The 21022-nt window shown below is 46.3% G+C and overlaps 1 long non-coding RNA gene across 2 annotated transcripts in view; it reads right to left on the bottom strand.

The window, feature by feature from the left end:
- Positions 1-21022, bottom strand: part of LOC123594275 — a 138083-nt gene that overhangs the window by 33165 nt on the left and 83896 nt on the right. For both annotated transcript variants that reach the window (XR_006710735.1, XR_006710734.1), the window contains exon 4: positions 13031-13081. This is a non-coding gene — a long non-coding RNA (uncharacterized LOC123594275). The remainder of the gene's footprint in view (positions 1-13030; positions 13082-21022) is intronic.

Genomic DNA, 21022 nt, shown 5'->3' with positions numbered 1-21022 from the left:
ATGCTCCCCGGATGGTCCTGTTACCCATTTTGCAAAGGTTTTGGTCAAACGGGGATGGGACAGACAGATTAAAATGAAAGAGCAGAACTCCTGCATTGTTTTCCTACCTCTCTACCGTCGAGTGATCTTGAATGAATTACTAAATTCCTCTGAGTTACAGTTTTCCCAACCAGAAAATGGAGAAATCACCCCCTGTTTACAAAGTGCTCCGGCAAGACAACTGGAAATATAATCGAAAGTTTATCAAGTGAGATCTCTCAACTAGAATAAAAATTAAACCATGACATTTTGGATAAAACTCAATATTTTGTTAGTCAAATTCCATCGAAATTACACTTAGGTACATTAACTTAATTTCAGAACTAGTGGCAAATTGTATTACTATTTGACACATAACTGCTCTGCATAATTATTCAATCAGAGCTCCCCTGAAACAAATTAATGCTGATGCAGCCTAATTTTTTTTTTATTTTGAAATAGTTGAAGAATACAGAAAAGTATCAAGAATAATATAACGAACACCCGTGCAAATACCATCCAGCTGTTTTGCAGATTCACATTTCACCATATTTTCTTCACGCTTTTTCTTAAGAAATAACACATCAGAGATCCAGTGGAAGCCCTCGGTGTATCTCTTTCTCACCCCCTTCCGGTCCCTCTTCCCCCAGGGGCAACTCCCCAGCCCCCCTCTGGTTTTAGCCCTCAGCTATATGGCAGGGTCTTACCCCTAGGGCCCGCCTCAGTTCTCTGCTTCTTAACTCCAAGGCTTTCCTCAAAACCCTCAAGAGTGCACTCAGTCCTCACAGGCACAGGGCAGAGTATGGGAGAATGACCACCCACAGGAGAACCATCGACCAATGGGGACAGAGACTTGTGAAAATGCCCGCGGGACAGACACTTCCCAGAGGCCCTTTTCTCTAAAGCAGTGACCTCAAGAAAACACCCTTTCCTGGATTTTCCCCTTGTCTTATTCTGTCTGCTCCTTTATCCCTACTCCTTGCCACCACCCCTCAATGAATGCCCTGCACCCAAGTCCTGGTCTTGAGCTCTGCTCATGGCCCTCCTGCAATTTTATACTGCTTACAGGCAGGTATGTTTCCATAACTGGTACGCTTGCATGCATCCACAGACAATGTATTCTTTGGCACGTTTTAAAACTCCATATGGGGCACCTGGGGGGCTCAGTCGTTAAGCATCTGACGTCAGCTCAGGTCATGATCTCAGGGTTCATGAGTTCGAGTCCCGCATCGGATGAGCACAAGCCCCAGTTTAGGTAAGGTCGAGCCCCACTTCAGGTGAACCTGCTTCAGGTGAGCCCCACTTCTTTCTCTCTCTCTCTCTGTCTCTCTCTCCACCCCTTGTTCACTTGTGCTCGCGCTCTCTCTCTCAAAAAAAAAACCCCACTCTTTGAGGGGAGGTGGGAGGGAGGGGAGGGTGGGTGATGAGTATTGAAGAGGGCATCTTTTGGGATGAGCACTGGGTGTTGTACGGAAACCAATCTGACAATAAATTTCATATATTAAAAAAATAAAATAAAATAAAATAAAAAATAAAAAAAACCCCACTCCATATGAATCCTATCAAACTAAACTTGCTTTTGGCATTTGTGACTTATTTACTCATTTTGTAGCTTTCTGGTACATGGAAAAGCAAGCAGGCACAAAACACATTTGGTTCCCAAATGTTGAACAACTGTATTGCATCCAACTCACTAGAGTATATGTGAAATCTTTCTCAATTCATATCACATTAACATCTCAAGGTGCTTTTGAACTTGCAAAAAATCTCAGAGTCCATTTTCCAATGAGATGTGAATGTTTGTGTACACAGAAGACCGGGAATGGTATTTTAGCCAAAGTATTCATTTCCTGGGGTAAAGGATTCTCTTATTGCACCGAATCAGGAGTTTACTATAATTGTCATGTATTACCACAGCTCTTTCTCTTCATGATGTGACTTCACACATAGAATCTCAGTTAAGTCTCTCAACACTGTGAGGGTCTAATCTACCTGTGCTCCCCACATACCTAGCTCAGGGCCTTGAACATAGTAGGCATTCAATATTTACTGAATGAATGAATGAATGAATGAATGAATGAATGACTCACCATTTTACTGATGAGAATACTGAGGCCCCAAAAGGTCAAGGACACACAGCTAATTAGTGGTGGTGGACCTGGAAGTAGAACCCAGGTCAAGGAGCCACAATTTGACTCAGGGCATTTTGAAATCTGTATGACAGCATTTGTTATATGATCTTCCATAATTAGTGGTGACAGTAGCAGCCATCCAATAGTTTCTCTGGTTCAAGGCCCAGCTCACCAGAGTAACAGGATAGGATATTTTCCATTAACATGGAATGTCAGCAGAATCTAGAATATAACCCAGTCCCCATGGGAAAGAAACTCTATTTTTCTTTCTTTTCCAGTTTTTTTTTTAATTGAGATATGACATATGGTCAATGTTACATGTGGTAAAATGGAAAGATCACACTTCCATGAATTTTTACTCCACATCAGATTAAGAGATTGAACATTTCCGGTGGTCCCAAAATTGTCTTTATGACCCATCTTAGTCCATTACCCCCATCCTGAACCTGCCAAAGTTAACTACTGCTGCTGCTTCTCTCACCATAGATTACTTTTTGCCCATTTTGGAACTTCATATAAATGGGAGGGATCATAAAAATATGTATTTTTTTGACATCTAACTTCTTACACTCAGTATTATGTCTGTGAGATACATCAAGGTTGCACATATCAGTCTTCACTCCTTTTGCCTTGCTGCATGATATTTCATTGTATAAATACATCACAACTTCCTTACTCATTCTACTGTTGATGTATATTATAGGCTATTTCCAGCTATTGTAAATAAAGCTGCCACAAACATTCTTTTTTTAAGTTTTTTTTTTTTAATGTTTCTTTATTTTTGAGAGAAGGAGAGAGAGAGTGCAAGCAGGGGAGAGGCAGAGAGAGAGGAAGACACAGAATCCAAAGCAGGCTCCAGGCTCTGAGCTGTCAGCACAGAGCCCAGTGTAGGGCTTGAACTCAAGAACTGTGAGATCATGGCCTGAGCCAAAGTTAGACGCTTAACTAACTGTCGGGGCGCCTGGGTGGCGCAGTCGGTTAAGCGTCCGACTTCAGCCAGGTCGCGATCTCGCGGTCTGTGAGTTCGAGCCCTGCGTCGGGCTCTGGGCTGATGGCTCGGAGCCTGGAGCCTGTTTCCGATTCTGTGTCTCCCTCTCTCTCTGCCCCTCCCCCATTCATGCTCTGTCTCTCTCTGTCCCAAAAATAAATAAAAACGTTGAAAAAAAAAATTTTACTAACTGAGCCACCCAGGCGCCCCAAGTTTTTATTCCTTTACTTTTTTAGTAATCTCTACCCCCAATGTGGGGCTCAAACTCACAAGCCCGAGATCAAGAGTCACATGTTCTTCTGACTGAGCCATCCAGGTGCCCCTAAACATTCTTACTGGGTCCCTTGGAAGATAAGACCCTGATTTCTATTGGGTACACACCCAGAAGCAGATTGATAAATCATAGGATTAGCATATATTTCACTTTAATAGATGCATTACTTTAGAGAAAGTGAGAAGCGTTTCCCTCACCTGGAAAGGCTGGCAGGAGGCAAAGCTTGGGTTCCTAAATGGCTCCTCATTAAAAACCAGGGTCTTTGATTGGAAGAGACCTGAAAGAGGCAATGACCTTGCCTCCCATGCCATGTCTGGGTCCTTCCCTAGCTCCAGGCATAGCTGACCTGAGCTGGGCCACTTGAAAGTAAGCAGAAGTCACTACCTCCAAAGGACTTGGACAGTCCTGCCTCCTGTGGCTTCCACCCACTTATCCCTTTAAATCCCCCGTGCCTCAAGTGGAACCATACATACTCTTTTGGCTTGGGATTCAACCCCCAAATCCTCCTTTTGGCACTGAACAGTAGACCAGAGTTGGCTCAGACAGGAGTGAAATCTGTTTCTGATTCACAATGGATTAAGGTTCACTACAGCTTCCATCAGTATTGACGGTGGTGATGAACAAACTAAGCAGAGGTGTTGCACAATGACAGGTTACAAAAGTCAAAGGGTCTGGTCAACTATTGATCATCTCACTGTTGGTGCCACAAGTCATGGACTCTCAGATCCCTAAAGGCCCTTGGAGATCATCCAATCCAACATTTACCCAATGGCAAATCCCCAAAGTACTTCCAAACCTCTGTTTAAGCATGTCCAAGGGAGAAAACTTAGCTCACTCTAAAGCAATCCATCCTATAGTCACATGGAACCACTTTCTAGAAAGTTCTTCCTTTTAGCTTGCAGCTGCCGTCTTTTCATTTCCATCTATTAGTCCTTGTTTTATACTCTGAGAGCCTTGAAAAGAAGTTTATTTTTTTCATTCAGCCATTCCGCAGATATTATAGGAGGCCCTTCCATGTTTGAGAAAGCGGTCCTCATTCAGTAGGTGAATTTAAGAAGGGTGGAAGCAGCAGCTAGGGACTTAGGATGAGGCAAACACTATTTAGTGTCTTAGCTACTCTTTACTAGTAACCTTCCTATTTTTAATTTTGCTTTGGCTTCACTGATTATCAAAGAAAGAATGCACAGCCTTCTATTGTGTATCAAAGCCACAGGGACATCTCCCTTCTCATAACTCAGTGCCCTTGTACTTTGGCAGTTGACCACAGAAGGATCTGGCCTATCCACTGAGCCCTCTGGAATAACCTGGCTGGCAGTCTGGTGTGTGGTAATGTAGACTAAGTATGGTCTTTGTAGGCAAATTAATATGCCAAAAATCAGTGTGCTGGTCTAGACATTTCTTTGAATCTTGGTTTTGTTTACTGCAAAATCTAGCTTTTAATGTTCACCTCAAAGAAATGTCAAAGAATTAGACACGCTCATGTATATGAAGCACTTGGCATCACTCAAGGGACACAAAAGATGCTCAATGACCCTCTCTTCCCAATCTTGCTCCCATAGCTGCACTTGAAACCAGGGATATCCAGTTACAAAAAGGAACTGAAATAAGGCACCATGGAAAGACCTATGAAACTGTCTTCCATTGTAAGCCCATGGTGCTGATTTTAATACTGTGAGGCCTTAAACTAGTGATGATCCTTGAGAAAGTCAGTAAACACCTATCTCTGAATCTTAGATGTTGAATATATCATATTAGATGCTCCCCTGGTCTTACGGATACATTTAAAAAACCTATAGCCAAGATACCATTTTTCTGAATCCATGCCAACAAAGCTGTTCAACGGACACCGGAATTTCCTCCAAGACTTTTGTCTCCAAGTCAACTCCATAAGAGGCAATTTTTTGCCCAGATTATATCAAAGTACCTCCCATTACCCCTAGTGGTTTTTGATGCATCTTATATGATACAACATTTGACATCTTAAGAATATCCATGATATGGGGCCTTCTGAAATTCTCAGAGAGTTCCATGGAAATCTAGCAAGCTTTAATACTTATCGACCTAATTAATTCATCTCTGGGAGGAGGATTTTTCTAGTATGCACAGGCCTGATAACAGAGCTCAAGAGTTGAGCAGGGTGGGGCTGGACTGTGAGGGCAGCTTAAGGCCATGCTCAGTGCCCGCCAACTGTATTTCTGGGTGCAATGGGCCCTGACTCCCCGCATGCAGTTGCTAACTTGACAGCTGGGAATATATGGCCCAGACACTGCTGGGGTAATAACCGGCCAGTCCTCGGAGTACCTTAAGACATTCACTGTGCCTCTCACTGGTACAACTCCAGCCAAATGCAACAGCCTTGGTAGTAAGCCTATAGTTTGGTACCAATGCCAACCCAGCCTATCACCCATTTATTGGAAGTCATCAAACATTGACCTAGGGTTCCCTCTGCTTCATCTGTTATAGGGAAACTGGAAAATAAATCAGATTGCCTCCAGTGCCTGCAGTCTACATTTCTGCCCTGGGTCTCCCCAGGGCCATGTCTTTTTAAGAACGCACGCCCCATTTCCAACATCTCCCAACTGGGCCCACCCTGATGGGTTGAATTGCTGCATTCCTTAGCAGAAATCCAGTTTCCTCCTCTGCATAATTCCAGTGTTTTCTCAGGTGCCACTTTTTCTCCGGGAACTAGACAGAGGGACAAGGTAAACCTTCTGGATTCTAACATGCCACAGCTTCCCTCGCCCCAGGATCTTGCTAGTGCTGGGCCAGATCTACCTGCTTATGAGGTCCTCGATCAGGGCAACTCATTCACGGTGGGAACATTTGTTTACCTCGCCAATCCAGACCTTTTCTAAGAAAGACAATAAGAATGAAACTAAACCAAACCGAATCATTTATCTGCCAGAGCTTAGAATGAGTGAAGAGGCTGTAGGGAGGGGAGGGGGGGGGGAGGCCGCTAAGAGAGCTAAGGCGCATCCTAGCATCCTAACGAGAAGAGAAGTAAAATCAGACAGACTCCGTGGCACACTCGACAATCTCACTGATTTGAGACCGAGGTTAAGCAAGCCTGACAAAGTGGTTCATCAAATTGGAGGTGAACCCCACATCTATTGGGTCTCATTAATTCCCGGACCGCCTCATTGTCAATCCCAATCAGTGTGGCTCAGCACGTGGCACTTGCCTTTTTCTGCCCTGGCTTCCGCCATGCATCTATCGGTGGCCTGACTCCGTTCCCCGAAATCATGTCACTGTTCCTGTCATGCCGGCCACCGGCTGTCTGCTGGGAATCCTAAAAGCCCCGTAGGAGGTGAGCGGGACAGCAACTGGCGACTCTCGTTTACCAAAGGCCTTTCTATTTTTAATTTTTTGAAAATATTCCATGCTGAAGTTTCCTTTCTCTCCCTCCCACCCTTTGTGGTATTTTTAGGCCACGCAGGCTCTTCAGAACAAGCATCTAGCTTGCCGGGCGCTGTAAATAGCTTTTCCCCGTACCTGCCAGTCACGGTGGACTAGAGGCGTGTGTCGTGCCGAGAGCTGGCCCTTTCGCGGCAGCCTCTCACACGGGCTCCGCTTCTGTGCGCTGCTAATCTGTCAAGGAATCAAAGACACACCAGCCTCAAAGGGGAGGCCCTGGCCCCACCGCTGCCTGCCAGGGTTATTATGAAGGCCCATCCATCCTATACCCAGAGCTCGCTGGGAGCAAGTGGCAGCAGACAGGGGGAAAGTCAGAGATCAGGGATCTGAGCAGGGGAAGGCGATGTGTGTGAGCCGAGGGTGGGAAGGGGCACTTAGGGATCAGGACTTGAAAGATGAAAGCACCCTAGGGATGTTGCAGTCGTGACTGCTTTCGGGCAAGGACAGACACGAGCATTACCTGAGATGCTTGCAGGGGAGACCAAAGGTCCACCCATCCCAGGGTCTCCTCTGTCAGGGCTGGTTCAGGCGCTTGCACGGGAAAGAGAGAAAGGGGGAGCAAGCTTGTGAACCATCCTCCTTTATATCATCCGCCCCACCGCCCCTGCGGGTCCACAGAGAGGCTATGCTATTGGAAAAGAGTAAATCGATTAGGGCAGTGGTTCTCAAAGTGTGGTCCGCAGACTGTAGCAGCCACAGCGTTCCTGAGGACTTGGCAGAAATGCAGATTCATGGGCCCCACCCTGAGCCCTGCTGAGGCAGAAACTCTGCATTGAGGCCCAGCACTCTGTGTTTTCACCGGCCCTCGGGCGGGGGCGGGGGGGTGCGGGGTTCGGGCGCACGTTCAAGTTTGAGAACCACTGGGTTAGGGAAAACAAGGCAGGGATATCCACTGAGGAGTCAAGTGAAGGGGAATTTTTGAGGTACGTAGGAGAATGGGATAGAAACATGGGGATTCATAGGCCAGACGCGAAACAAGAATTACTTCCTCGAATTAACGTTCTAATGTTAACAAGACCCTATTTGATGTCTCCCTGGGGGATAGGGGGTGGGTTTTCAGCTGAAAAACTGGCTGTAGTCAGTGGGGACCAGTGCCTGGTGTTTTGATTCTGAAGAGAACATCCCCAAAGACCATGCATGCCTGAAATTGCCGAGTCCCCCCAAAGCTTGTGCTTAAAAAGTCACATAAATATGTTATAAAAGAAAAACTGATGTTTCTGGAAGAAAAACCTGCAAGGACAGCTTTTAAATTAAAATTCTCGGCTGTTCAGTATAGAAGAATAAAGTAGAAGGCTCCCTCCTTACTCTCAGCTCACGGCCTTCCATCTTATTTACTGAGAAAATTGAAGTCATCAGAAGTGAAATCCCACGTGAGCCCACCACCAACTGCCCCCGCCTCCCCCACCTCCCTACCCTCCACACTGCATTCCCTTGTGCGGGACCTTCCCACAATGCTGTAAGGCCGCGTCCTCCCCTGTGTCCTGGAATCCCGTCAGCTCGCACAGTTTCAAAGACGCTCCCCTGCAACCGTCAATCCCCCCTCCCAGCCGGGTAGTAAGTACCGCCTGCACGGAGACAGACATTCGGGAACTGTGGCCCACCTTTAACAGTCTCTCTTGACCCCACAGCCACCGCCAGCTGCCTATCTGTTTCCCTGGTCCATTCTGTAGTTAAAGGCACATGAAACGAGTCTAAGCTTGCTGTCTCTGCTTTCTCTGCTCCTAGTCTTTCCAGATCCCTTTCCAATCAGGCCTCACCTACTCCCCCCAAAACCCTCCTCCTCCAGGTCATCGGAGACTTCCCTGTTGTCAAACCCAGTGGCCCACGCTCCACCTCTCTGGCTCCGCCTGTCAGCAGCGTCTGACATTGCTCTCATCTCATCTCCTTGGCCACTCCTTCTCTGTCTCTTCCTGAATCCCCTCACTTCTCCCTATCCAAAGGTGTGGGATGTTCCAGAGCACTCTGAGTCTCTCGCCTACTCTAGCTAGCCACACATTCCTAACTGAGCTCATCCACTCCCACAGCTTTAAAATATCCACTAGGAGATCAAAAAATATCCAGAATCAACCATTTCTCTCTGCCCTCACTGCTACCACCCTGGTCCAAGCTCTCATTATCTCTCACCTAAACTATTGAAATATCCTGCCAGTCTATTCTCTTTTAAATTGGTCTTTTTTTATGTTTGTTTATTTTCGAGAGAGAGAACAAGGGCACAAGTGGGGGAGGGGCAGAGAGACAGGGATAGAGAGGATCCCTAGCGGGCCCTGCCCTGACAGCAGAGAGCCCGACGTGGGGCTCAAACTCATGAACCTCGAGATCATGACCTGTGCCGAGGTCAGATGCTTAACTGAGCCACCCAGGCACCTCCTAAACTGGTCCTTTTAAAAGGCAAGTCAGATAGTGTTGCCTTTCTACTCAGAATCTCGAGTTGTCCCATGTCACAAACGCTAAAATAGAAATCTGTACCTAGACATGCAAAGCCCTGCACGACCTGCCTTGGCTTCTTCTAGGACCTCATTTCCTACCAATTTCTTTCTTACTATTGGGCTCCAGCTACTCTGGCATCCTTGGAGGTCTTTATTCATTTTTTTTAATGTTTATTTATTTATTTATTTACAAAGAAAGCATGAGCAGGGGAGGGGCAGGGAGAGAGAGAATCCCAAGCAGGCTCCACACTGTCAGCACAGGGTCCGACATAGGACTCAATCCCACGAACCATGAGATCATGACCTGAGCTGAAATCAAGAGTTGGACACTCAACCAACTGAGCCACCGAGCCGCCCCTCCTTGGAGGTCTTAAAATCTGCCAAGCTGCTCCCACCTCAGGACCTTTGCACTTGCCATTTTCCCTTCCTAGAAATGCTCTTCCCCTATATCTACATTTCTTCCTTCCTGATTTCATTCATGTGTCTGTTTACCAAAGAGATCTTCCCAAACCCCTTATCTAAAGTCATCCACACATCCTCACTCCATCCCATCCCACCATCTATCATTGGACCCTGCATTATTTTTTTCTTGATAGCACTTATCACTACCTGGCATGTTATATATTCACTTCTGTCCTTATTTATTGTCTGCCTCCTTCATCTAAAATATATGCTCCATGTTTCCTAGCATCTAGAGTAGCACTTGGCATACAGTAGGCTTCCAGTAGCATTTTTTTGAATTAGTTAATGGATAGATGAACAAAGGTATATTCTCTGTCCCACAGAAGGAGGCGAGGGTGGGGTCTTCTCTGTCCTAAAAAACTGACACATATAGGGCATGTGCCAGTATTCTGGAAAATTCTACATATTCTCCCCTGGCCAAGTGTAGAATTAGTTCTCATGATTTACCATTAACCTCGTTCTTTGGTTCATGTGAGAGTTTCTTGTAGACCTTTAAAAAAAATATGAACATCTGGCTTTACCCCAAAGAGCTCCTGATTTGGGAGATCAGTGTTGGGATTCTGAAAAGCAGACTCTGGACAGTGTTAGAAACTCCTTATAACAATGCCCAGCAGGTAATAAGCATGAACTATTATTACCTGCACTAAGTTTCTTGGGTAGTTCTGGCATACAACCAGGTTTGAAAATTGCTGATACGGACTGTAGACACCATTAAATAAATGAGAGACAGGAGATCTTCACGAGGAGCAGGGCAAGCCAGAGGTCAAGGAGAAACTAGAAGGCACACAGCTGGCTGGTTTTGGAAGGGTGAACAGCACTGAGTGAACCGCAGCACAGGCACTGTGGTCTCCTAATGGCACCCAGGTACCCTGCGACTGGTCTGGGGGAATCGGTACCTTCTCAATTACATTCTAGTTGGTTATTCTCACCCAGCTAACCAGTTCAAAGGCAGATGAACTCTCTTCTCCAACCAAAGCCGGTGACAGAAAGATCCATGTGCTGTACTCGGAGCTGCTAGGGCCTAGGGAATGTCAGGGGTCCTAACCAGGACCAGCTGCATTGGAGAGGATGAGTCAGTGGCAACAGCCCATCCTCCAAGATTCCAGAAGGCTCTCATGCTCCTCACAAAAACCTTCCCAACCTGCCTCCTGATGTCAGAAGTCCTTTTAGAAAGGGACACACTTTCTTGTCATGGCAAAAGATGCCTAAAATGCAGACACCTCCAGAAGAATCACAGATGTAAACTGACAACATTCTTGATCAGAAACCTCAGTCACTCTGCAAAGGAGGTTTGGATAGAAGAAGGGTGCTTATCATGGTCTCGGCCCCACTCCACCCAAACTCCTGTGTTTCCCACCTCTAGCAAGATCACCACGGCTGGGAGATGTAATCCACCCGAAGAGCAATAGAAAGTGCATGGTGAGCATTTACATTTTTCTAAGTCACTTCTTTCTTGGGACATGGTTGCATTCAGCTCAAGCAGAATTGGCAGGGTTGGTTCAGCCTTTCACCCTGCCTATGACCCAAACCAAGGTTTCATCTGCCAGTGGCCGGTGTGAGGTGTGGATATAATTCACTGGCTCCTTCAACAATTTTTATTGGGCCCCTGCCATGGACCAGGATGTGGTGAGGCCGTCGTCTTGACTGAAGTTCAGGAACTGACCTCTTTCTCTGTATATCTTCTTGGAAGGTCACCCTTTGCTTTCCTCAAACTATTTTCCAAGGTCATCTTTTGGAAACTACCTCCCGGATCCAGATTCAGGATCACAGGAAAATCTGTTATATTTTACCTAAAGCTGATGGAAATGTTACCATTTCTTTCTGCTTCCCATACCCCTCCACTCCCACGTCCCCCCTCCCACACCTCTACCCCTTCCAGCTCCTTCTACAAATGCCTGCAGTTCCTAGAGGGCCCTCAGGGGTCTGGCCTATCTCTCCCTGCCCCTTGGCCTGGGGGTCGGCATCCCAAGCTCCTTCTTATCTCTTCCTGAGTCTCCCTGCTGCTCTCTGGCCTGGTACATTCACCACGTGAGCCGAGATCTTGAGACTGTTTGAAAAGGGCTGGTCCAAAAGGGTGGAGCTCCCAACCCTCCCTGCTTACTGTCTCTCTTAGGAGAGATTAACAGACTTTTCTAAAACAATCCTCTTGTGAGGCAAGCCTCTCCATTAGAGCCAGTCACATAACTTTCCCAGGCCTTGGGGTTTTTAAAAAGCATCTGACACACAATGTTACTTTAGTTTCAGGTGGACAACATCACAAGCCCGGCTTTTGTCTCAACCTCTCCCCATCTGGCCCTCCTAGCTTTTTCCTCCAGGCTGCAGAAGGGGTGGAGAGGAGGGAGGGGCGCCTGGGCGGCTCAGTCCTTTAAGTGACTCTTGATCTCGGCCCAGTTCATGATCTCACAGTTCATGGGTTCGAGCCCTGCGCTCTCAGGCTCTGTGCTGACAGCTCAGAGCCTGGAGCCTGCTTCAGAGTCTGTGTCTCCCCTCTCGCTGTGCCCCTCCCCTGCTCATGCTCGTGCGCACTCTCTTCCTCTCTTTCAAAAAGTGAATACACATTAAAAAAAGAGAAGGGGCTGAGAGGACAGCCAGGCCCCAGGCCCCAGCTGATGGCACCTGAGCCGCTCAAGCATCCCTGCCATTATCCTGGGCAGCCCTCCACAGGGTATTGCTTGGGTTGGTGACTGGCCATGGTGTGCTGTGCACATACAACAGGAAGATTAGAGGGCCAGGCACTTTACACAAATGATCTCATTTCATCTTCTCAGCCTCCCTACAAAACAGATATCATCATCCTTCCTCATTGTACAGGTAAGGAACTGAGGCAAGCAGGAGGGAGGGAACTGGGCTCTACTGCTACAGCGAGTCCAGGCTTTGGCTGCCACGTGATCTTGTATTTTGAGGATGTTGGAAGGCTCATGGCTCAAAATTATCTTTGAATTGTCCCTTCCCCAAAGTGTATACACAGGTGCGTACACACACACACACACACACACACACACACACACAGAACACATGCCTATGTCATTATAATTCATAAGTGAAATTGATAGCACATTAACCCAAAGGATCCATTGGAGTCTGTAACTTGGGTTACATAATGTGGAAGATATAAACCAAAACGGACTCCTAAAGGGATAGTAAGCCTATCTTTGGAGGAAGGTCTGGTGTGGAAGAAGTACTGAATCGGGAGTCCAAAATCCCAGATTAGGGTCCTTGCATGGCCACTTGGGACTGTGACTTGGGAAATCTTCTTTTTATCTCTCTGAGCCTCGTTCCTTCATCTGTAAAATGGGAACTATGATATGTGACTTACGTGTCTTCAGGAGTAGAATCGAATGAGATAACAGAGGGCTTATCCATACACCTGTCGAGACAGAAGACAGTAAATGCCCTTGTGCATTCAAGCTATTACAGTTTGGATGGTATGAATTTTATAGTCACTAACTCAAGTATACAAAATTGTAACTTTTCAAGTTTCCCGTAAAGTGGACTTAAATTCTATCTGGGGCTCCCATCTGTCTGATGCAGAAAACATAGTATGATCACTAATGGGCTGTCAGACACTTCGGTGGTTTTCTCAGTCATCCAGATTGAAACGCAAAGTAACTCACAATCTCCTAGGCTTGAGCTCAGCTCAGGTGTTCCCCAAATGTTGTCTGAGCATCAGCAGGGAGAAGGAACTTCCTCTCAGGCTCCATCTGCCTACGTCTTTTGAGATGTGCCTACATCCTCATCCTTTTCCTGGTTGGGAGGTCCACCCTCTGCTGAGATGTTCCCCTATCTGGCAGTGTACCTCTTCTCTGTCTCTCTCCCTCTCTCTCTCCTTCTCTGTCCCTCTCTTGACTCCTTTTGGTCTAAGCCTCTAAGTATGGGCTTATTTTGGATACAGGAGTGCTGATGCATAGGGGCACATGGACCCCAATGTTTATAGCAGCATTTTTGACAATAGCCCAATTATAGAAACAGCCCAAATGCCCATCAACTGATGAATGGATAAAGAAGATGCGGTTTATATATACAATGGAATACTACTCGGCAATGAGAAAGAGTGAAATCTGGCCATTTGCTACAACGTGGAAGGAACTGGAGGGTATTATGCTAAGTGAAATAAGTCAGGCAGAGAAAGACAGATACCGTATGTTTTCACTCATATGTGAATCTTGAGAAACATAACAGAAGACCATGGGGGAGGGGAAGGGGGAAAAAGTTACAGAGAAGGAGGGAGGCAAACCGTAAGAGACTCTTAAGGACTGAGAACTAAGGGTTGAGGTGGGGTGGGGGAGAGGGGAAAGTGGGTGATGGGCACGGAGGAGGGCACTTGTTGGGATGGGCACTGGGTGTTGTATGGAAACCAATTTGACAATAAATTATATTTTAAAAAATAGTGAAATAAAAAAAATAAAATATGGGCTTATTTCAAGATTCGGTACTTGGTCCTAAAGCATTTGTTTCTACATTATTTCCCTCAGACATTTTATCTACCTTCATGACTCCCCCAACCTTACATCAAAGGTGAAGATCCCCACATCAAAGCTCCGGCCCCAATTTGTCCCCCCGATCATCACAGAATCACAATGCTGGTGCTGGAAGGAACCATTTTCCTGCAGGATTTTGTATCTCCAACTGCCTGGTAGACATCCCCCACCGCCCCCCACCCCCTCCACCGGCTGCTTCTTAACCACCCAAATGCACTATGGCTAAGGCCAGATTTAGCATCTGTCCCCCAGAGAGCCAGCTCCCCTCTATGCTGTCTTATGGCTCCCAAGGGAAGTGCCATTACCTCCCTCGTGCAGGTTCAAGGCTTGGAGCCTCTCTGCACTGTTCTTTCTTGCTCTCTCCTCACATCTGCTTGGGCCTCACAATGTTCACTTCTCACCACTTAAGGCCTCTGGAATCTGTTTTTCCTTTCCACTCATACTGGCACCGCCGGCACTCAGGCGATTATTGCTTCATGCCTCAATTACTAAAATCGTATCCTGATTTGCTTCCAATTAAAATGCATCCTACCCGACAAGTCTCTTATCTACTTCTCTGTGACCTCCCAATCAATACTTGTTGAAACATAAGGGGTTCTTAATGGGTGGCACAGGGTTCACAGATGGGCTCCAGGGGAAACTGTAAACCCTCTGAAATAATAGGAAACATTACTTAAACCAGATGATTAGAAATTTGATTTAAGATGCAAATGTTTCTCAGGGAGGGAGCCAGAATGTCGACCTACACTCACACCTGAAATTCAGTGGCTCACGTCAGGAGCTCTCCTGAGACCAGATGTGAAGGGAGAGAATGAAGGCCTGTGGCCCAGAGATTCAGTCTTGGTTCATCATTTGTCTCTTGGACTCTAATCATCCATCCATCCATCCATCCGTCCATCCGTTTTCTATATGTGGAACACCTAGTATATACCAGAATTTTCAATATAGTGTTTCACCTCGTGATGAGCCTCTTGAAGATTTTATTACCCATTTTACAAATGAGGGCATTCAGGTTTAGCGAGGGTAAATCCCTGGTCCAAGATCACACTGCTGGAAAAGAGGCCTAGGACCCAGACCTAGTCTAAATCCAGCACTCACATTCCCTCCCAAATCCCTTTGTTTTTTTTTTTGTTTTTTTTTGTTTTTACCAAAAGTTCCATGTGCCGGGGACTGACCCTGCCCTAAGAATCTAATAATGAATAGAACTAAGTGAAAGGTGTGTCAAAGCACCGGGCATTGGGCCCGATGCCAAGCATGAATTTGAAAGGGTTGGTTAAAAGAATGGTCATTGAAAAGCATAGCGCTGGGTGCTCAGCTCAGGGAACTGGCCATAAGAGAGGGTCATCCCAAGTGGCAAGGTGGCATCGAGCAAGAGGGTCCATCTGTTGGGGATGCAACCAACTGACCACACTGTGTGATCCATTGAACAGGGAGCAACTTGGAGCCAAAGGCTTGGCCTCCATCAGCTTTGCTCCCTTTGGCAAATAGCTATGAAAGAAATCCAGTCCAATCCATAATTTGACAGATGAAACTGAAGCCAAGCAAAGAGAAGAAATGTAGAAAAGAAGCTGGGAACCCTGGGAAGGTCTGGGTAGTAGAACTACAGGTTACATCACCTATCCTCTCTTCTTTACATACTTAGCCATCTACACGAAGAGGTAGGACGACAATATCGAAGGGACAGTAGAGGCAGGATCCCTGTATAGGGGGTACAGAATGCTGCCCTCCATTCTTCTAACACTGAAGACCCACACTTTTGTTGCATAACATGTCCTTGACTGAATGTAGCCGTGACTTCTTGTTAGGGCAAGTTTATCTCACTGATAAACACGCCGGCTTTGCCAGAGGCCTACAATCTGACTACAAGGTGTGGTGAAAATCAGGTAGAAGATTATAGCCAGACTAGAAGAATAGGGGCCTTAAGCTGGTTTGAAGCATTTAGTGTAATTTCTTTGCTGCCAAGGAGGCTGAAGGGCTTCATTATTACTCACTTGATTGTTTCAGGGTCAACCTGGGTTTTTAATTAATCATGCCGTCATCCCGCTGTCCTCTCCTAACCAGGGGTCTGCGACTGCCACCAGCTAGCTCTTGGTGCCTCAGCAGGGAAATCTCTTCCTCAGACAGCGAAGTCTAGCACACCGTCTTATTCCTCTTCTATGTACGAACGGCCCCTCCCCCCTCGGTGGACAAAGTCCACTGTTATGTGATACATCAAGGAGCCACCTCACATGGTCCCTGCTCTGGCATTTTCATTGGTGACTTCTAGTTCACCTCAGAAGCCAGCACAGAACTCCACCTCTTCTCTCCTTTCTTTGTTTGCAACTCCAAGCCACCTAGTTTCCTCCACACATCACCCCTAGAAGAGGCATGAGGGAGTTCACAAAAAGCACAGCGAGGTGGACACAGAAGCGACCGTGATCAACAAGTTGCAAGGTCCATGTCGTTTCTCAAGGATTTCTTCTGGGCTGACGTCACAGGCCAGTTTCCAAGCACAGAGAGCCACATGTGTGACTTAGCCCTTATCAGTGGCAAAAGTAGGAAGACCTTTTATTCCAGCTTTGGCAGCTTATACTCCCCCCCGCCCCGACCCCTACACAGAAAGTGGGCTTTTCTTTTCTTTCTGGATTCTTTGTTTCTCCACCTCATTTATTTCTGCAGCCTGAGTAGAGAGCGTGATCATGCTGGTCTTGGTGTCAGGGCTTCACAGGTCAGGAGATGGTCCCCCCACACCGCACATTTCCATCTGCCTGTTCTGTGGGGCATGCGGCGGGCCCTTCTCTCCCAGCCCGGCTCTGGCACTACGTGCTTCTCTGGCCCGGCCAACCCATGGGCAGGAATTGTCCTTCCAGGCTAGGAAGACAGGAGCCGGTGAAATTAACATGAAGAAACAGATGCCTTCACTGTGGGGGTGTTTATAAATAAAGTTCAGAGGACAAATAGCTTGCCGCAGGCAAGGGAGATCATTTTTTAACACAAGGGGCTATGGAGACATTGGAGTTTCCTCAGAAGCAAGCGTGGCCAGCATGGTCAGTGATGGCAATTAGAAAGTGTAAAGGACACTGGGCACAAAGACATCCTCAATAAGTAAGCAGAAGAAACTTATTTGGGACATTTCAAAGGTCTCTCCAGGTGAGGGGCACCTGGGTGGCTCAGTCGGCTAAGCGTCTGACTCTTGGTTTCAGCTCAGGTCATGACCTCACGGTTCGTGAGTTCGAGCCTCACGTACAGCTCTGTGCTGACAGCACAGAGCCTGCTTGGGATTCTCTCTCTGTCTCTCTCTGCCCCTCCCCTTCTCGTGCTCTGTCTCTCAAAAATAAATAAACTTAAAAAAAAAAAAAAGAAACACGGGTGCCTGGGTAGCTCAGTCGGTTAAGTGTCCGACTTCGGCTCAGGTCATGATCTCACAGTTCATGGGTTCGAGCCCTGCATCAGGCACTGTGCACTGACTCCACAGAGCCTGCTTGGGATTTTCTTTTTCTTTCTCTGCCCTTCCTCGTTCACACCGTCTCTGTCTCTCGGAGAGAGAGAGAGAGAGAGAGAGAAAGAAAGAAAGAGAGAGAAAGAAAGAAAAAAGAAACAAAGGTCTCTCCATGTGTAAACACACACATGCTCCTCTCAGTCACATGATGGCACATCAAATGTACACTGAGGGGGCTACAGGTGGCAGTCAGCATTGCTTCCAGAATCCTCAGGTAAAGACAAGCCTATGACCGGCAACTGGAGGGCAGAAAGTTCCACAGCCATCACATACAGATTCGCTTTACAAAGTTCCGGAGAAGGTGAGAGGCATAGAAAGATTTCTGTAAGTCAATGTTACCATAGAGTAGGGGTTTTAACCTGGGATCCAAGCAGGAATTTGAACTCAGAGGTCTATGAACTGAGATAAGAAAAGGTTGCCACTTTTAGCCTCACTGACCTCTAATTCAAATTTAGCCTTTTCATTGTTTATGAATGTAGGAAACAGACCACCATTTTGTTAGTGGTGATGGTGTCTTTGTCACCAATAAACATCACTTCCATTTGTATCATCACAGTTGATCAGAATATCTCAATTTATCATTTGTGCTCATCGGTGCTTCAAAATGATGGCAGCTATTAGACCTGTCACTAGAACTTGCTGTTGAATGTATCAATAAAACACATCAATTACTACATCACAAATGTGTTTACTAATATTTTGATAACTACATTTCAATATAATTGGCTCCCTTTTTAAACCTATGTATTTTTGACGCATTTTAAAAACACTCTTTTATTTTAGGTTTATTTATTTATTTTGAGAGAGACAGAGAGCAAGTGTGAGCAGGGGAAGGGCAGAGAGGGAGACAGAGAATCCCAAGCAGGCTCTGTGCCATCAGCTCAGAGCCCGATGATGTGCGGCGCGATCTCACAAACCACAAGATCCTGACCTGAGCCAAAATGAAGATTTGGACGCTTAACCAACTGAGCCACCCAGGCACCCCTAAAAACACTCTTTTGAGAAGGAATGCATTGGCTTCACAAGTCCACCAAGGGGATCCATGGCACAAAAAAATACGAAGCACCCCTGTCTTTGAACATCTTATGTCAAGAGTCTATAATGAGTGACTATGGACTGCTTATTTTATAGAAGCACCACCAGCTCAAAAGCAGATTTATCACCAATCCCGTATTATGAATGAGGAAACTGAGGATTAAAGCTGAATCTGTCTGATTGCAAAGGCTGTGATCTTTCTACTACATCATACGCACGCGTGCACACACGCACACACACACAAATACACATATCTTTTTATGACTCCCAAACATCCAGTCAAAAATTCAATTAGCACAGACACTACTGGCCATCAAACTAAATTAACTAGTGATCTGTCTCTACAATGCCACAAGAACTGGTTGAAACAATGAAAAAAATCAATCTAACAGATGTTTTGTCTAATTGCACTCATAATTTGATGGCCCGCTCCCCCCTTCCCAAAGTGGCTGAGTAGGCCAAGAGCTTCCTGTTCTGGGACACGAGTGAAATGAGCCCATCCAAGTCTAGGCTTCCACACCCCCTCCCCTTTCCACCCTGGACACCTACTCTGCTCTGCCCAACGTAATGGCTTTAGGACTAAATTATTCATGAAGAGAAGGGGAGGGAAGTGGAGGGGAGGGGAAGAGAAAGGAGGACTGGGCAGGGCTATAATCCATTTTGCCTCGAGTGCTAGGGAGAAAGACAGACTGTCTCTACCCTTATAGAATTAACATTAAATTTTTGAGGACTAATAAGAACGACTTCCTCAAAGAGTGCATGAATTCATAACAACACCAGCGAGTGCCACAAAGGAGAAATCAGGGCATTATATCATAGAGGGTCCTCACCTAGTCTGGGGCGTAAGAAAAGATTTCTCTGAGGAATTGGTGTTTGCAAACTCATCTTTTAGAGTATTTATGGTTTTAATATCCTGCTGGCATGTAACTCTCCTTTCATTAGAATATGAAATACAAGTCAGGCCTCACCTAGGCAGAGTCTCCTCTGGAGGAGAAGGGTGGTTTGCCCACGGTTTCTAGTGAAGATTCTACCGCTGGGAAGTAGGAGCTGGTGGCAGAGGGGTTAGTCCACGGCCCCAAACAGCTTGAGATGCCCCTGGCCTGTGGAATCTGAGTGAGGTGGAGGAACGCGGCCCACCCTAAGGGGCCCAGCCCATCTTGGGCACTGAGGCTGCTGTGGGGCCTGGGAAGCACCAGCCACCTGCCTCGTGCGGCATCCCGACGGCCTGCCGCAACTTCCATCCATCAGCCTTTCCGGTCCGGGGTCCCATTTGCACATGCTGTACGGCATAAATCCGGAGCCTTTTCAACTAGACGCATAACAGTCACCGTTACGATGAGGGATGGTCTGGCAGGAGGCGGACTGGAGCCCCGGCCAACCCAGGAAGGGAAACCTCATTTTCCCAGGAGGCAAAGATTCACTGAGTAAAGGTTTAAAATTCCTACTGGAGAACAAAATGACAGTGCATTCAGGAAGGACTCCTTCTGATAAATTATTCCATCCCATTTTGTAATCCCTTTTTGCTCCCCCCTGCCATCTTTTGACATCACTGAGAACGGGCGCTAAGCAACATGGGAAAGGAAAGGGGAGAGAAGAACAAAGGCATTATTGTTAACCAAAATCACAAAACATAAATTGAGTTTGGGATGGGATTGCTAACAAATAAGTACAAAAACTCTCTATGCTCAGAGTGAAATCTTGTACTCACTTTAAGCTTTCTTCCTAAGGCATGTGTTCTGTTAATGGATATACATGATCTCATGACTTGTGGAAAAAAATAATTTACCACCCACATAAGAAATTCTCTGGGGCGCCTGGGTGGCTCATTCGGTTAAGCGTCCGATTTTGGCTCAGGTCATGACCTCACGGTTCGTGAGTTCCAGCCCCGTGGCATGCTCTGTGCTGACAGCTCAGAGCCTGGAGTCTGCTTCGGATTCTGTGTGTATCTCTCTCTCTGTCTCTCCTCCACTTGCACTCTGTCTCTCAAAAATAAAATAAAAATGTTAAAAAAAAGAAAAAAAAAGAAATCCCCTTATTCTGGGAACTTCTGACTTGTACACCTTTATTCACTGCCTTGTTAACTACATCCTAAAGGGTCATCTTTGTACTCTAGAGGAAGCTCTATTTAATGGTCATTTACAAAACAGATTCTCCTTGGGCAAATCATACCTGACACACATTAATAATAACAAGAATGTTATAGCCACAATTCCCTTCGTGCACTTAGAAATTTACCCACTACTCTTTTCTTAGCACAACGAAACTAGAATTTCGTGTTTATGTCAATAGATTTGGATTCCCTAGCTCTTAATGTGGA

The sequence above is a fragment of the Leopardus geoffroyi genome, chromosome X (assembly GCF_018350155.1).
Source record: "Leopardus geoffroyi isolate Oge1 chromosome X, O.geoffroyi_Oge1_pat1.0, whole genome shotgun sequence".
In the NCBI taxonomy this organism is placed as follows: Eukaryota; Metazoa; Chordata; class Mammalia; order Carnivora; family Felidae; genus Leopardus; species Leopardus geoffroyi.
This window is presented reverse-complemented; position numbering and strand designations above follow the sequence as displayed.